The 13,996-nt window shown below is 44.4% G+C and overlaps 1 protein-coding gene across 4 annotated transcripts in view; it reads left to right on the top strand.

The window, feature by feature from the left end:
* Positions 1-13,996, top strand: part of IL1RAPL1 (interleukin 1 receptor accessory protein like 1) — a 1,380,155-nt gene that overhangs the window by 794,398 nt on the left and 571,761 nt on the right. The window contains exon 1 of one of the 4 annotated variants that reach the window (XM_059720832.1): positions 2,044-2,124. The exons of the other annotated variants lie outside the window; for them this stretch is intronic. The gene's annotated coding sequence lies outside the window, so the exon portion shown is untranslated. Of the gene's footprint in view, positions 1-2,043; positions 2,125-13,996 lie in introns of those variants that run through there. 4 annotated transcript variants of the gene reach the window in all.

The raw sequence follows: 13,996 nt of genomic DNA, 5'->3' as shown, positions 1-13,996 counted from the left end.
GCTATTTGTAGCCAGTATATGTGTGCCCATGCACTTCATATGCAAGTGATGGGTTATGTCACATAATTTTGACAAAATTTAAATCTTCTACAGAAAAGCAAGGCAGAATATTTGGATGCTAAAGGAGGTTAATTTAGCCTAAATTAGCTTATGATATAGAGTCACCTACACAGTTAGAGCTGTGTGATAATTCTAAAGAGGCACAATGATTTCTGCTCTGAGTCCCTAAGGGCTAGAGACAGGCATTCACAACCTGGAGCCTGAATTGATTCAATCTTTGCAGGTTAGTCTAACCTGCCTAGATTGAACCAATTTGCAAGTGATTAGACATTCCCTTTTGACTCAGGAAATGCAGGCACATGCCTGCAGTGGCTCAGACCAGAGGCCAGGGGGCGCTAGAGTGGGCCCTAAGCTTCTGGGAAGCTGTGGGGGAGGGCATGCCTGGTAGTAGCCTCAAAAGAACTGGCCAGGGAGTGGGGTTTAATTCCTCCCTCCTTTTCTCACTGGCATGGACCTGGGTTGGGGTCTGTCTGGCATTCCCCCCTTGCTACTACAGCAGCAAGGGTGGGGGCATAGCCAGAGGCTAGCTGGCATCACACCCTGAGGCAAAGGAGGCAGGGAGGGGGTTAATTCCCCCTCCTCCCCCTCTGTCCCTGTGGGACTGTAGCTGGGGTCTGCCAACCCTGGCCACTGCCTCTGCTGAATGCTCCTTGTGCAAGGTGAGCCACAGAATAAGCCTCCTCCACTTTGCCTTAGGGGCACATGCTGGCTGGTCTCTAGCCATGCCCCCACCCCTGCCACTGGAGCAGTAAGGGTGGTGACCCTCACATGGCATGAGCCCCATCATGGTTTCCCAGGCGGCTTCAGTGTAGTCAGGGGCAGAAGCAGGTTGGGCAGAGCTGCCACTGACTGTGCAGAGCAAGTGGCAGTGGCATGCTATGGGAAGTTTCGGGGGCTTTGGTCACCCCTCCAAGCCCTGGTGCCACTGCTCACCCTGCACAGTTTGTTGTAGGTCTGCCTACCCAGCTCCAGCCTGCAGTGCAACCCCCACTGCTGGGAAGAGGCTTGCACTCCCTAGGACACCATCACCACTGCTCCTGTTAGGGTCCCTCCCCCCTCACCACTCTAGTGGCAGGGATAAGGACATGGCCAGAAGCTGGCCAGAATGTCCCCGTCAGGCAAAGGGGGCAGGATACAGGTTTATTTCCTCCCTGGGGGCTTATTTTGCTGCTCGTCCCATGCAGGGAGCAATAGAAGCCACAGCTGGGGCTGGGGGACCCCAGCTGCAGTCCCATGGGGCATAGGGGACAGAGGGAGGAATTAACCCCATCTCTGCCTGGCTGTGGGTGAGTGGCAGAGGTGGTGGCCAGGGCTGCCAAGTTCACAATTGATGGCAGTATGGTTGAAAAAAATGGTCTGAAATCATCTCTCATGAACAGAGCAAAAGAAAAGTGTGTGGGGGTGTCAGGGAAAGCAACAGACTGGATAATGGATAATTCTATTTCATTGGAAACAAAATAACTTATCTCTTCATATTTTTGTATTAAAATGAATGGTATCTTAAAATACATAGCTAGGCAGGACCAGTTTGATGGACAAGTGGCAGCCCGTTTTTCTGCCTGCTCCTTCAACATGATGTCAGATAGGTAAGGTATGAAGTCAAAAGTATTTGTCAACTTTTTGTCTTCCCTTCTCCTTTCTCCTATCACTTCTAGTTGGTGAGGGATTTTAGCATTGCATTATTTTCTCCCAGTTCCCCAGAAAGGTTGACTTAGGATGGATGTGTAGAATTTCTTTTTTATCACCTATTTTCTCTCCAGGCTAAAGAGCTGTCCCCAAAGAAATAAGAGATTTTCTTTTCCCTTTATCTTGTTGGACAGAAAGAATAACTGGTGAGAGACTAGAGGAGCATGGCATGATGATCAGCCCCTTGTTTTGTTAATTATTCATAAAATAAATGGGCTTCTGAGTCAAAGCTGTTATGTGAACTCTGTCACTGAGGGCAAAGACCTCATCTTGTTTAGTCCCATAGCAAGCAATCCTTATTAATTTATTTTAGCTGTTTCTAAAGGGCACAAGAAGGCAAACATTGAAAATCTAAACAGAGCATTGAAAGTCTAAACAGTTAAGTAAGGTTTTTATTTTGACAATATCATTTATTCTCTTTCACTTGCGCTGTAGAGTTTTATATGGAAAACCCACTGTTGACAGCCTCTTACATGGTATTAAAGATGGCATTAACTTTTTTGACTGGAAAAAGAGAGAGTGATTTGAGATGGTCCGGAAGTGCTGATGTTGCTGTTGTTTGGTTCTGCTTTCTTGAAGATGGAATAACAAGAGGAGTGAAAAGAATAGCAAAGTTAGGCAATGCTGCTTCTGTTTGGATGCTTTTACTTGCAGTGTAGCTTGCAGAGGAAAATAAGACTGTGCTGTACCTTTCAGCCAGTCTGAGATTTGGCAAACTTGTTCCATTGTTGGGCTGTTCTGTTTGGTGGGGGGGTTAAACTGCCTCTCTTGCTACAGGTTTGCAGCAGTGCTGCAAAAGAAGGAGTCTTGGCAGAACTCTTGATAACAAAAAGCAAAAAGGATAGGAAGAGAAGGAGACAAAGACATTAATGTATGTTTCTCATTCCTGGTGGTAGTCAAGGCTTGGAAATGATACGAGAATTCGTCTCTTGGGTTCAATTTGCTCAGGTCATGTTGAAAGGGGATGAAGGCTCAATGGATGCCACTCTGGATCCTGGCATCCTAGAAGGTGCTAGAGTGGCAGCTGTGACAGTAAATCTCACTTTTTGCATTTACTGGATTCCAAGATGAGGATTTTTTCCCATTTAATGTGGTGGGGGAAAGCCAGATGAGGTAGACAGCTGCTGCAGCTGTGGCTTCAGCCCTGACCTGGGGTTGGGCTGGAGCCACAGCTGCTACCTGCCTCTATGCATGCCCCTACTACCTTCACCCTCTGCCCACCTCCTGCTGCCCCCCTACTGCTTACCCTTGCTCAGCAGGCTCCATTCCCCACTGCAGCCTGGGGCATGGAACATGGCCCCCGCCTGTCGCCATAGTAATAATTAGATTTTATATGTGGAAATTATAACAAATTTTTAAATTGTCCATGTCATCTTGGATTATTGGGGGCTGTCTTGGATATGGGTAAATACAGTATTTTGGTCTATCTGTTTTCTTGGCATCAGTATCAAATTAGAAATATCCCAAAGGGTGGGCAGAATCTCACTTCACTAAAGTTCATTGTTTTGGAAGCAGTCCTTTTGCTTACTAGACATAATCTTCATGCAGCTCTTGGGCGAATTTGGTATCACTTTTATTGTATTAATAGCAGGGTTTTTAATCTAACCTTTAACTTCTGTTGACCTGTGTGTGTACGTATTTTGTAACATACTGTACTGGATTTATTTATATTTGGGCAACTTGGAGTTTATCTACACAATAAACAATACACAGTCTACACAATAAACCTCTTATTCAATCACTGTTTCGTTCTTGATGTATAAAATGCAAGTTTGTGCTCTGCCTTCACTTCCAAAGACAAAGCCTCAAGTCTTCACCTTTAAACACCTTGAATCTATTTTTTTCCTTGCTATCATTAATCTTTTTCCTAGAATATGGTTGTTACTTGGATCACTGCCTCCTCAGTGATTTTTTTTTCCCTTATCTAATTTAATCATGCTTCTTAACATATTTCAGTTGTATAGGAACTTAATTATAGGATCTAATGTTAAGATATGTATTCTCTAGTTAAGGAATCTAGCCTCTATCAATGAATCTAAGTTTTTTAAATTGGGTTAATCAACATAGTTTCTGAGCAGCTTTTAAGTACTGTTAGCAAATCCACATGTCAGTCTAATTTTCTTCCCCACTTATTAAGCATTTGGTTATTTCCCACCTCCCTTTCCTCCCACCCCATAGAGATTGCATCTCTCTTGCTTTTCTCTTCTTTTTCCTGTTGCCATTGCTTTTTCTCTCACCCCACCCCACCCCACCCCACCCCACTTCCCCCACCACTGCTGCCCACTCCCTCTTTTCCATTATGTTCCTGTAGTTGTTGTATATCTGGGAAAGTTAAAAGTAAGTTTTACTTCTCTCACTTGTACAAATTTTGTTCTTTCTGAAATCCTTGTCCTGTTACAGATAAATTTCTGTTTCTTACTTTTCATGATTTTATCTCTTCAAGTTGGCATCTTTGTAGATCTTAGAGGCAGATCAGTGTCGAGCTTTGGAAAGCAAAGTACCAGGGAAATGTGCCCTTAGCAGATTTGGTTTAAAGATTCTGTGTTTATCTAAGCCTATGTTTCTTGGGTAATTGTAGCTGTTTAGCTGTGGCAGCAGGGAGTTCAGTGCAGACTGAAATTAATCCCAAAAGCTGGGTAAGTACTAAGACAGTTAATAGTTGAGCTCAGTATGAGTTATCAGCACCCATGCAACCATGGGTATTTCAAACATATAGCCCAGGGGTTTCTGCATGTGCTACAATTGCTGAAGTAAAGACATACCATAAGAACCTCAGCAGAGAAGTTGCAGGTGAAGGTAAAGGGAGTTAAAGTGGCTTCTGTCCCTTTGTGGGCTTAGTATAGTTCCAGATATTTTTCAGAGAATCTTGGAGGCCTGTCTCATGTAAATGACTTCTCGAGCCTGCCCATTAAGTTCTAGTACGGCCTAGAACAGGGGTGTCAAATATACCTGGGGCCTCAATCCAGGGCTCCTTTGTGGGGCTGACATGCAAAAATGAGTTTGGAACCAAGGAAAGGACTTTACAATATCTATCTAATGATAACTCTTTTTTTATCTGTCCTGTGTCTGAGTGAGTGTTCGAGGTGTATAATTTAAGGGCAATCCTTTTGTTTTAAAAGAAGTTTTGGTTTAATAATATTGACAATTTATCCTGTCTAAAATCCTGCCTAATATAAATATTGAAAGAAATCTCACCTTTACTGTGCTAACTTATTCTGTTTGTTTAAAGCCTAAGTAAATGTTTGGGAGGAATGTTGATAATTTACTTGCTTCTCTATAAAATTTATAGTTTCTCTCAATTCCATAGGTTTAGGACTATAATAAGCTTTTAAATCAACTTTCTCTCTCTCTGTCTCTAAGTAAAATATATGCATGTAAATAAAGTCCATCATTCTGACCTTCTGCTTTTGACAGCTCATATGTCTTACGTTGTTAGATTTTATTATATGTAAGTTGTTAGGAATTACTGTGAGGTGGAAAAAAATGGTATTATTACAATTTGATAGAATATTATTCCTTAAGTGAACTTGAGATTTATTTAATTCTTTTTAATAATAGTAGTAGTAACAGTAGTAGTAGTAACTTTATTTTAGTGAAGGTTGTACTAATTTTTGGCAGAGGAAGAAGCCATTTACTTTTAAGATTTATTTCATCATGTCTTTTCTGAAGCTGACTGTACAAGAGGAAAGGCAATAAGACATTTAATTCTCAGTATCTACATTGCCCTCTTACAATTCAGTTACTAAAACTGTACAAAGGATAACAATGACTAGATCACTCTACATATGCCAGATGAATGTGGGTTTTATCATGAAATTGATTTCACCATAATGAATAGGAATATTTAACACAATATTGATTTTTCTACTTTTCTGATGAAGAAATAGAAATGGATTTAGCTGTTCTAGGGAGAGAGAATTAAAGTATGTATGAGATGTATCACTCCACTTTCTTGGAGTAGATATTCCGATGACTATCCAATATTGGGAAACAATGTATATTTATTAGGACTGTGTGAAATTTCACCGGGTGTTTCATTTCGAAGCTGTTTCTACATGTTTTAAGCTCAAAACAGCAAAACTGTAAAGAAACAAAAGGCTTTGAAACGCCTTCAAAACAAAACGAGGACACTCAAAACATTTCAAAAGTTTCAAAATGTTTCGAGTTTCGAAGCCAAGCTTGCTTAGCTTCAGCATTGGTCCCAGCTGGCAGCAGCAGCCTGCTGTCATCCCATGCACAGATCCGGGGGCCCACAATCCCAGGAGGACTCTGGCACAAGCCCGCAGAACTCCCGGGGGGTGCGGGCCCCCAGATCTGCATGTGGGATGACAACATGCTGCTGCTGCTGCTGCCAGCTGGGGCCAGCGGCAGCAACAGTCTTCCCAGCACTCAGTGTAGGCTGCGCCCAGCTCTGGTCCCAGCTGGCAGCGGCAGCCTCCTGTCATCCTGTGCACAGATCTGGAAGCTCACACCCCCAGGAGGAGTCCAGCGCAGCCCCACAGCCCTCCTGGGGGTGCGGGTCCCCAGATCTGCATGTGGGATGACAGGAGGCTGCCGCAGCTGGCAAGTGATACAAGTTTTCCTTTCAACTGTTTGAGGTGCAGTTTCCCAAAAACCTCTACACCTAACTCCTTGAGACTTGGCAGGATGCATGCCCTCAGAAGGGGTTATCATCCCTGTAGTTTTCATTTGAATCGGGCAAGAAATAGCAAAGTGTTAAGCATTTTCATGATTCCCCATTATAGCCTATTGGCGAAACGTGTCCAAACAGCAAAACAGTTTTGACGAAACGAAATGGAACAGTGCTTTGAAATGAAACAAAATGATGAAACAAAACACTGTCCCTTTGAAACAGTGAAACAGAAGTCAAAACAAAATGGTGTTGTTTCTCACAGCCCTAATATTTATAATGTGTGTGCTTTTAATACATGGCAACTTAAAATGTATTCTATTTTATTTTTCTCTTTCTATTTCTAGGTAAGATTTGGAGACTCTGATTTCATCCTAATCCTTTTGTCAATGGATAGTCTAGGGTATACTTAATTTTAAATTCTAAATTTCAAATACCTTTGGAGTGTAAAAAAGTTTTGTGTTAAGTTTTGTGTAAAAAAGTTAAGTTTTGTGTTTCTCTCATGATAAATTTATCAACAAAGGTTATGCAAGATGTTTGCTTTCCCTGTCCAATTTTGTGGAATACAGTATTTAAACGCAAGTTCTAATGCAAATAGGTTGCATAAGGGCATATTTTGATTTGTTATCTCTACCTCTTTCAAAGCGAATGAACTTAGTTGTACTGCAAAATGTTTGTAAGGATTTTGATCAGCTCCAACACCAACATGGAAATGTGTGTATTTTATTATAGAATAAAGAAGAAAAATATTCACATTACACTAAACAGAATATTTGGTGGTGAACAACTGCTTCTAAGGATAGCCTTTTGGGTGGGGCATTTTATAACTTAGAGAGTTGCTATTCAGAGCAAAGATGTAACCAGCAGTTTGTTCTGTGAGTCACCATTTTGCTTCTTTCTAAATCAGCACATGGTGCTGGCACCTCAGGCCCCCTCTACATGTACAGGTAAAGGTGTGATTGGATCTAAGGCCTGATCTATACAGTGGAGCCTCCTGCCTTGCCACATTAGATCTGATCATGTTTTTGTGCTGTAGAGGAAGCCCAATCCTGGGCTTTCCCTGCATTGGCAAGAGGCAGGCTTCCAGCTGTCAGGAGCCACATGCAGCTGGGACCAAGAATCCTTGCACCTGGTGGGGCCCTTGGTCTGAAATCCCTGTCAGGGGTTCTCAGTCCCAGCTGCGCTTGTGGAGGTTCTCAGTGCAGGGATTCTTGGTCCCTGTTGCATGTGTGGCACAGCCAAGATTGAGAGCCCCATCATATGTGGGACTCATGGCCCCAGGTGTGCCCCATGGGCAGCCCGGTCAGCTGTGGGATTCTCAGTTCCCACAGTGATGGGGCACTGCTGTAGTTTCCTAGCTGGGCAGGTTTGTGGAGAACCTCAGGGCTGAGATTGCAATGTATGACAGATCTCACCTACTGCCCTCTGCCAGCCACAGACTGCCTACACATGCAAATTAAACCAGCTATAAAGTTATTGCACATTTTGAGCAATGACTTTATAGCGGTTGGACCTTTTTAAAGTATAATAGTTAATTTTCTCATGTAGCCAGTCTAAATGTATTGCCCAATTAATAAGGTAATTGTGCAATAGATATAATATGTAGAAGGGGCCTCATTCACCCACGTCTCAGTTAGGTTACTAGTTTAAATGACAGAACTCCTTATTGCTTTCTACAAACTAAATTCCACAGTTTAAAAAACCCATATTAAAGAACCCACACATCACTTGTTCTTGCTCAAAATGTGGGCCTTAATATTTTAAGTACAAATGACTGGGTCTTGGCCAATTGCTTCAAATAGAAAATTATTATAAGCTTATGTATTTTATAATATATGTTCATTATGATGGTATAATGAACATATCAGTTGGTTCTGAGAACTTGAACTCAAGAACAGACTGTTTCCTTATGCTCCTATTTCTAAACTTGCCTACTACTTTTCTCAGTTGCCATAATATAAATGAATAATTTAGTTCAGGAATAATCATTTGCAGTTACAGGTCTTTGATACATGGATGTCTTACTGATATTTATTCTTTCAGACATGAATCCAGCTGGTAAAGAGGCCTGGAGATGTAAATAATTTTCTTTTGTTTATTCAGAAAGGTAGGAATAGAAGCTTGACCTCATTTGATATGAACACATTTCAAAGGGAAATGCAAAAGTATTCATAACTTCCTCTGGTTTGGGGTCCCTGAAAAGACCCCAAATATTTGCTTAATTTTCACTAATTCCCTTGTTCTTTGTAGAAAGATTAAACTGGTTATCTGGGTGTCGGTTTGATGCTTTAGGTTCATAAAACTCAAAATTCTATGGCTAAATGTCATTATGCAGATTGATCCCACTGAGTTGAACAATTATATTGTGAACTGCAAATGCAGCATGATTTGCACAGCTCACTTGTGCATCCCCATATTTCCTGTACTAAAATCTATTCTTTTCTCCTTTAAATTATAGGGGTGTTAAGATATTATTTACTCTTAATATTTACTTTATTTCTGTGTTGGACATTGAAATAAATCTTATAAATGGTTCTCACTGAATCTGCTCCAAAATCTACTGAAATCTGAGAGACGTTTTCAGTGATTTCAATGGGATTTGGATCAATGGGATTTGCTCTCCTATTTAATGATCTCCTTATACACTTTATCTAAATGCCATGGATTTAAAAAAAATGAAACAAACCCTAGGTAAGGTACCTAATTGAAATGCTTCTGATGAATGCATTTAGGAGATGATTAGAATAAGGTGAATAAAAGGTTCTACATTGCACAATTGGAGTGATTTTTCTCAGCAGTTTAGCTGTATCTTGATTGATCTTTCTTATTCTGTACATAAATATTGGAAAGAGATTATGTAACTGACAACAAACAATATATCTAAGGTCTTTTGAAAATAGTGTTTTTTACCAACACACCAGTTTAAATTATTTGTAAACATTCTGAATGCTCTGACATTTCTGTTATGATATTTTAGATTGTTTCTGTTTGGGGCAATAACATACAAAGCTGTAAAAGTTAATATACAATATTTGTTTCCAACTGTTCCACAGCTATCCCACTGTCAGTCACTTGGGACCAAATGCTGTTATCCTTTATGTGCCTAAATAGCAGTTTATCTGCTGTATAAGTGGCATTTTTGGCACTTATGCACAGTTTCTAATTGTATTACACATGGAGTGTGGGTCCATGGTAGGCCTATGTGAATAGGGAAGTACTCGATTTGATTCAGATTCGGCCAAGTCAGAGGATAGTGATTTGATTCGGGGATTCAGATCACTGCCCCGAACCAATTTGGCTGAATCAGCTTTGGAAGATTTGGTGCTGATTCGGAGAGATTCGGTGATTCAGCCATAAACTATAATGGGTAATCACTGAAATACCTATAATGTTGTCGTTTTTGGCAGATTTGGATGGAAACAGCATGACTGGTAGTGCCTTCTGCAGGCATGAGGCCTGCCAAGTTTCAAGGAGATAGGTGCAGGGATTTCTGGGAAACTGCACCTCAAACTGTTCAAAGCAAAACTCATGCCGTGTGTGACTTTGTGTGTATGTTAAGGCTCAGTGGGATGAAAACTTCAGAGATGGTAGCCCATTCTGAGGCCATGAAGCCTGCCAGGTTTCAAGCAGATATGTATAGGGGTTTGTGGAGAACTGCACTGCACATCAAACTGTTCAAAGCAAAACTTGTGATGTGTGACTTTGTGTGTATGTTTAAGGCACAGTGGGATGAAACCAGCAGGGATATTAGCCTGTAACAGGTGGCCTTCCTGATGCCGGTTAGATCTCCACCTGCCCACCTGTTTCTGGGCCAGCCGCCTGCCCCTCTTTCCTGCCATGCCTTGATGAAAACCTGATTCAGATATTTCCAAGGCAGGAGGCTGCCCATTTAGGTGTTTTGAGGTGACATCCATTCTGCACTTTCCCTTACACTGTTGCCCATGCCTCACAGATTGCATCCTTCACCCCCTCCAGCTGTGGTCCCCTCTCTGGGACCTTTGGCTCCCTTTTAGGCCCTGGCCTTACCTTCAGGCCAGTCAGAATCCCGAGCCTCTTGCTCTGGTCATTCCTCTCAGTGGGTCCCTGGCCCTTTGACCCCTCTTTGTCCCAGCACAGACCAGTTGAGGGTACCTCTGATATCTTTTATTACACCAATGGAATAGTTGGAGAACTATATCTTAGCAAGCTTTTGGGTTTAAAACCCCTTCATCAGAATGAGGAAGCATCTAGTTGGTGTGTGTGCGCTCTTCCTGTGTGGATATAGACTCGTCTGTCAAAAGTGGTTTGTAAATTCAAACAAGCACCGAACCTCCCTAACCTCATCACCACAAGCCAACTTCCTACAGCCCAAAAGACACTGAATGGATCCAGACCATGCCATGCAAGAAATGCAAAACCTGCCAACATATTAATTCAATCTGTTACAGATAAGAATACCCAACTACCCATCGGGGCACATTTCTCACAAAAAATCCACTCTGTCTCCAATCTCTCAGGCCTGATCCTCAAAGGGAATTTATAAACCACTTTTCACAGATGAGCCTATGAACTTCACTTCATCTACCCCCCCTAGATACAGAAATTCATGGATTCAATATAGACATTGGATTTATGACCCACTATAATGTGCCTAACATCTGACTCCCCAGGTAGGTCTCCACTTTTACCCTCCACCCCAGCCTGTCCCTCATCCTCTGACACCTTAATTTACATTTTCACTGACTGGCTTTCTTGTCTGCATTGCATGCCAGACTCTGGCTTCTTCACTATTCCTTCCATCCAGGAAGAGCAGGGGGCCTTCCCAGTGTGGGTGAGATCTCAGCCCACCCACCTGTTTCTGGGCCAACTGTCCACCCATCTTTCAACTGCCATGCCTGGGTGGAAAACCAATTCAGATGTTTCCCAGGCAGGAAGTTGCCCATTTAGGCCCCCAATTTCTAAGTGTGACATGCACCCATCCTGCAGCTCCATACCTCCCCTAGCACTGTAGCTCATACCTTGCAGATGGCACCCCAGGCAGCTAAGCTCATCTGGAGCCTCACAACTCCACTGCAACCAGCAAGCCTCAGGCCTCTCAAAAATCTTCCTGGTCTGGGCTTTCCCTAGCTAGGACTGTGCATGCGTGTGGTGCCTGGAGGTTATAAGGCAACTCCCACCCACCTTTCACCATGGAAGTTTGCGGTCCTGGAATTTCTTGGGGGCTGCTGTGTCACTGGGAGTCCCACCAGGCCTCCTGACCCTGGCAGGGTGCAGTTTTAGGTCATGCCCAGGATCTGGGGTCTCCTCCTTCCCCATAGCCCCAGCCCATACCTCCAAGTTCATCCTGGCATGGGAGCTCAGTAGGGATATGTTCCCCTGCTGGTTAGTAATGCAGTAAGTGCCACCTCCAGCTTTGAAAGTGGGGCATTAAATGTTTTGGGGTTTTTTTATAAAGGGAAATAGGTGCATACAGAGTGAGGCATTCACTCTGTCGGGGAACCCCAGCAGTAGCAGGTTCACCTTGAGGAACATCAGCTGCTCCACCAAACCAAGATCCAAGGAGCTACAGTGGGGTGTCACAACATCCCCAGCAATGCTGAACAGCCTCTTGCTTGGAACACTGGTTGGTGAATGAGACAGGTGTTCCTGGGCAGCTGTGGCCAGATCCTACCACACCTGGCTTTGGGTTCCCCCGTAGGCCAAGAGGTCACAGTCCAGTGGCTCCATGTCCGTGGCAAGATAGATAGCCACCAAAGCCTCAGTGCTACCTGCTCAAGGCTGGGGTCTAGTGCCTCTGGACTCCAGCATTGAAGTCATGCCCTTGGCCCGTATTGGCAGCAGCTGGCATGGAGGAGACTGGCTGGTGCTGGGAGTACTAGCATGGGAAAATGGATGCCCCTCTTCCATGTCCCCTTGCCTCTACCCTTCTGCCTCCCTGACTCTATTCACCAGCACCTCCATCCAGTAATTAAGGGTTTTGGTGCTGCACATGCTCCCCTTCACCCTCAGGTTGCACATGCCCACCAGCACATGGACTGTACTGGACTGCAGGGGATCAAGCCATTTTTTTGATGCCCTCCTTCAGCTGCTTCACCAGTGTTTGCACCTCTGGAGAAAGCAGCTTGCTTCAGTCAGGAACATTAATCCCCTAGAACTTCTCCATTTGATTCTCAAGCTCCTTCACTATGGGGTTCACTTGGCTAACAAGGGCTTTGCCAACGCTGAGGGTCTCAGTGTCTGAAAGGAAGGGCTTGAGGACCACCAAGATCTGGGAGATGGCATCCCACTCCACTTTGTTAAGGGGGCCGCTGATCCCAATCTCCCCAACCAAGGCCATCTCATGGATGATCTTCTGTTGCTTCACCAGCCTTTCCAGCATCAGGTATGCGGAGTTCCACCGAGTCTCGACATCCTGCATGATTTTGTGCTGTGGGATGCTCAGCTCTACCTGTTTCTCCCAGAGTATCTTGCCCCCCTTGATGCTGTAGTGGAAATAGCCCACCACCTTCCTGCATTTTTAAATCAGCTGGGTGGTAGTGATGGCACCATCACCAGCATCCTTGACTATGAAGTGGAACTTGTGTGCCACACAGCGGATGTCAACAAAGTTGGCATCATGGACTGCCTTGACCATATTGTCCCCATTGTCAGTGACCATGAATGCATGAGTGGGCTTGCCCTGCCCAATTAGCCACCCCCGCACCATGCGGTTCACGGCCACTATGATCTCCCTTGCCATGTGGGACTCATTCATCACTCATTCATCACCAGGAGAGCCCACCGATTGCCTGACTGATTGCACCAGTGCCCTGCGAGGGAGAGTTAGGCATGATCTCCACCCCAGCAGCTCTAAATATCTGAGGTGAAGTGCCTTGTGCAGCTCCTCCCTTAAGTACTCCCTGCATGCTTCATTCAGGGAGGGCACCACCGTCCTGCTAAGGGTGGTGCACGCGGGCACTTGTTGGATGGGGCCATGAGCCACCTGAACCCTGGCTGCTCAACTAAGGAGAAGGGCTGGACATCCAGAGCAGGCATCTCCCCAATGCTCTGTGTGACCTTGCTCTCCTTCAGAACATGCTCCCATTTGTCTGCGGCTTTCCCCCACTGTTCCAGGGTGTCTTGCCTCTGCTCTGGAGCAAGAGGGGGACTTCCCTTTGGACATGTTCCCACTGGTGCCAGGCTGAGAAGGAGAAACGGCAAGGGGGTGCTGCCTCCTGAGATGCAGCAGCATCACCGTAGTGGTGAAGTGTTTCACCTCCTTGCCCCGGCTGATCTGCCTTTGGCAGTGCTGGCATGTAGCACACTTGGGATCATCTGCCACCTCAAAATGATCCCTCACTACACTACTAGCCCCACTTCTGGGTTGAGGGTGGGAATCCTGCCTTATCCCCCTCCTCAGCAGGCAAAGGCACAACAACAGGAGGAGCTGACTCAGCTGAGCCACTTGCCTCCACATCCTCAATCTCCTCCAAGGTGTTTTCCAGAGGAGACCAGGCTCTAGGGGAACTTTGAGAGTTGAAATTCCCAGAATTTCTTTTGCTAAGGCAGTCAGGGCCCCTGCTTCCAGATCCAGATCCTCCTCTGACACTGGGAGGCTCATGCTGGGAGATGAAATTGGGATGGAGGAGACTGTCATGCTGG

This window comes from Alligator mississippiensis, chromosome 1 (assembly GCF_030867095.1).
Source record: "Alligator mississippiensis isolate rAllMis1 chromosome 1, rAllMis1, whole genome shotgun sequence".
Taxonomy (NCBI): domain Eukaryota; kingdom Metazoa; phylum Chordata; order Crocodylia; family Alligatoridae; genus Alligator; species Alligator mississippiensis.
The sequence above is the reverse complement of the archived record's forward strand: the minus strand, read 5'-3'. Positions and strand labels throughout refer to the sequence as shown.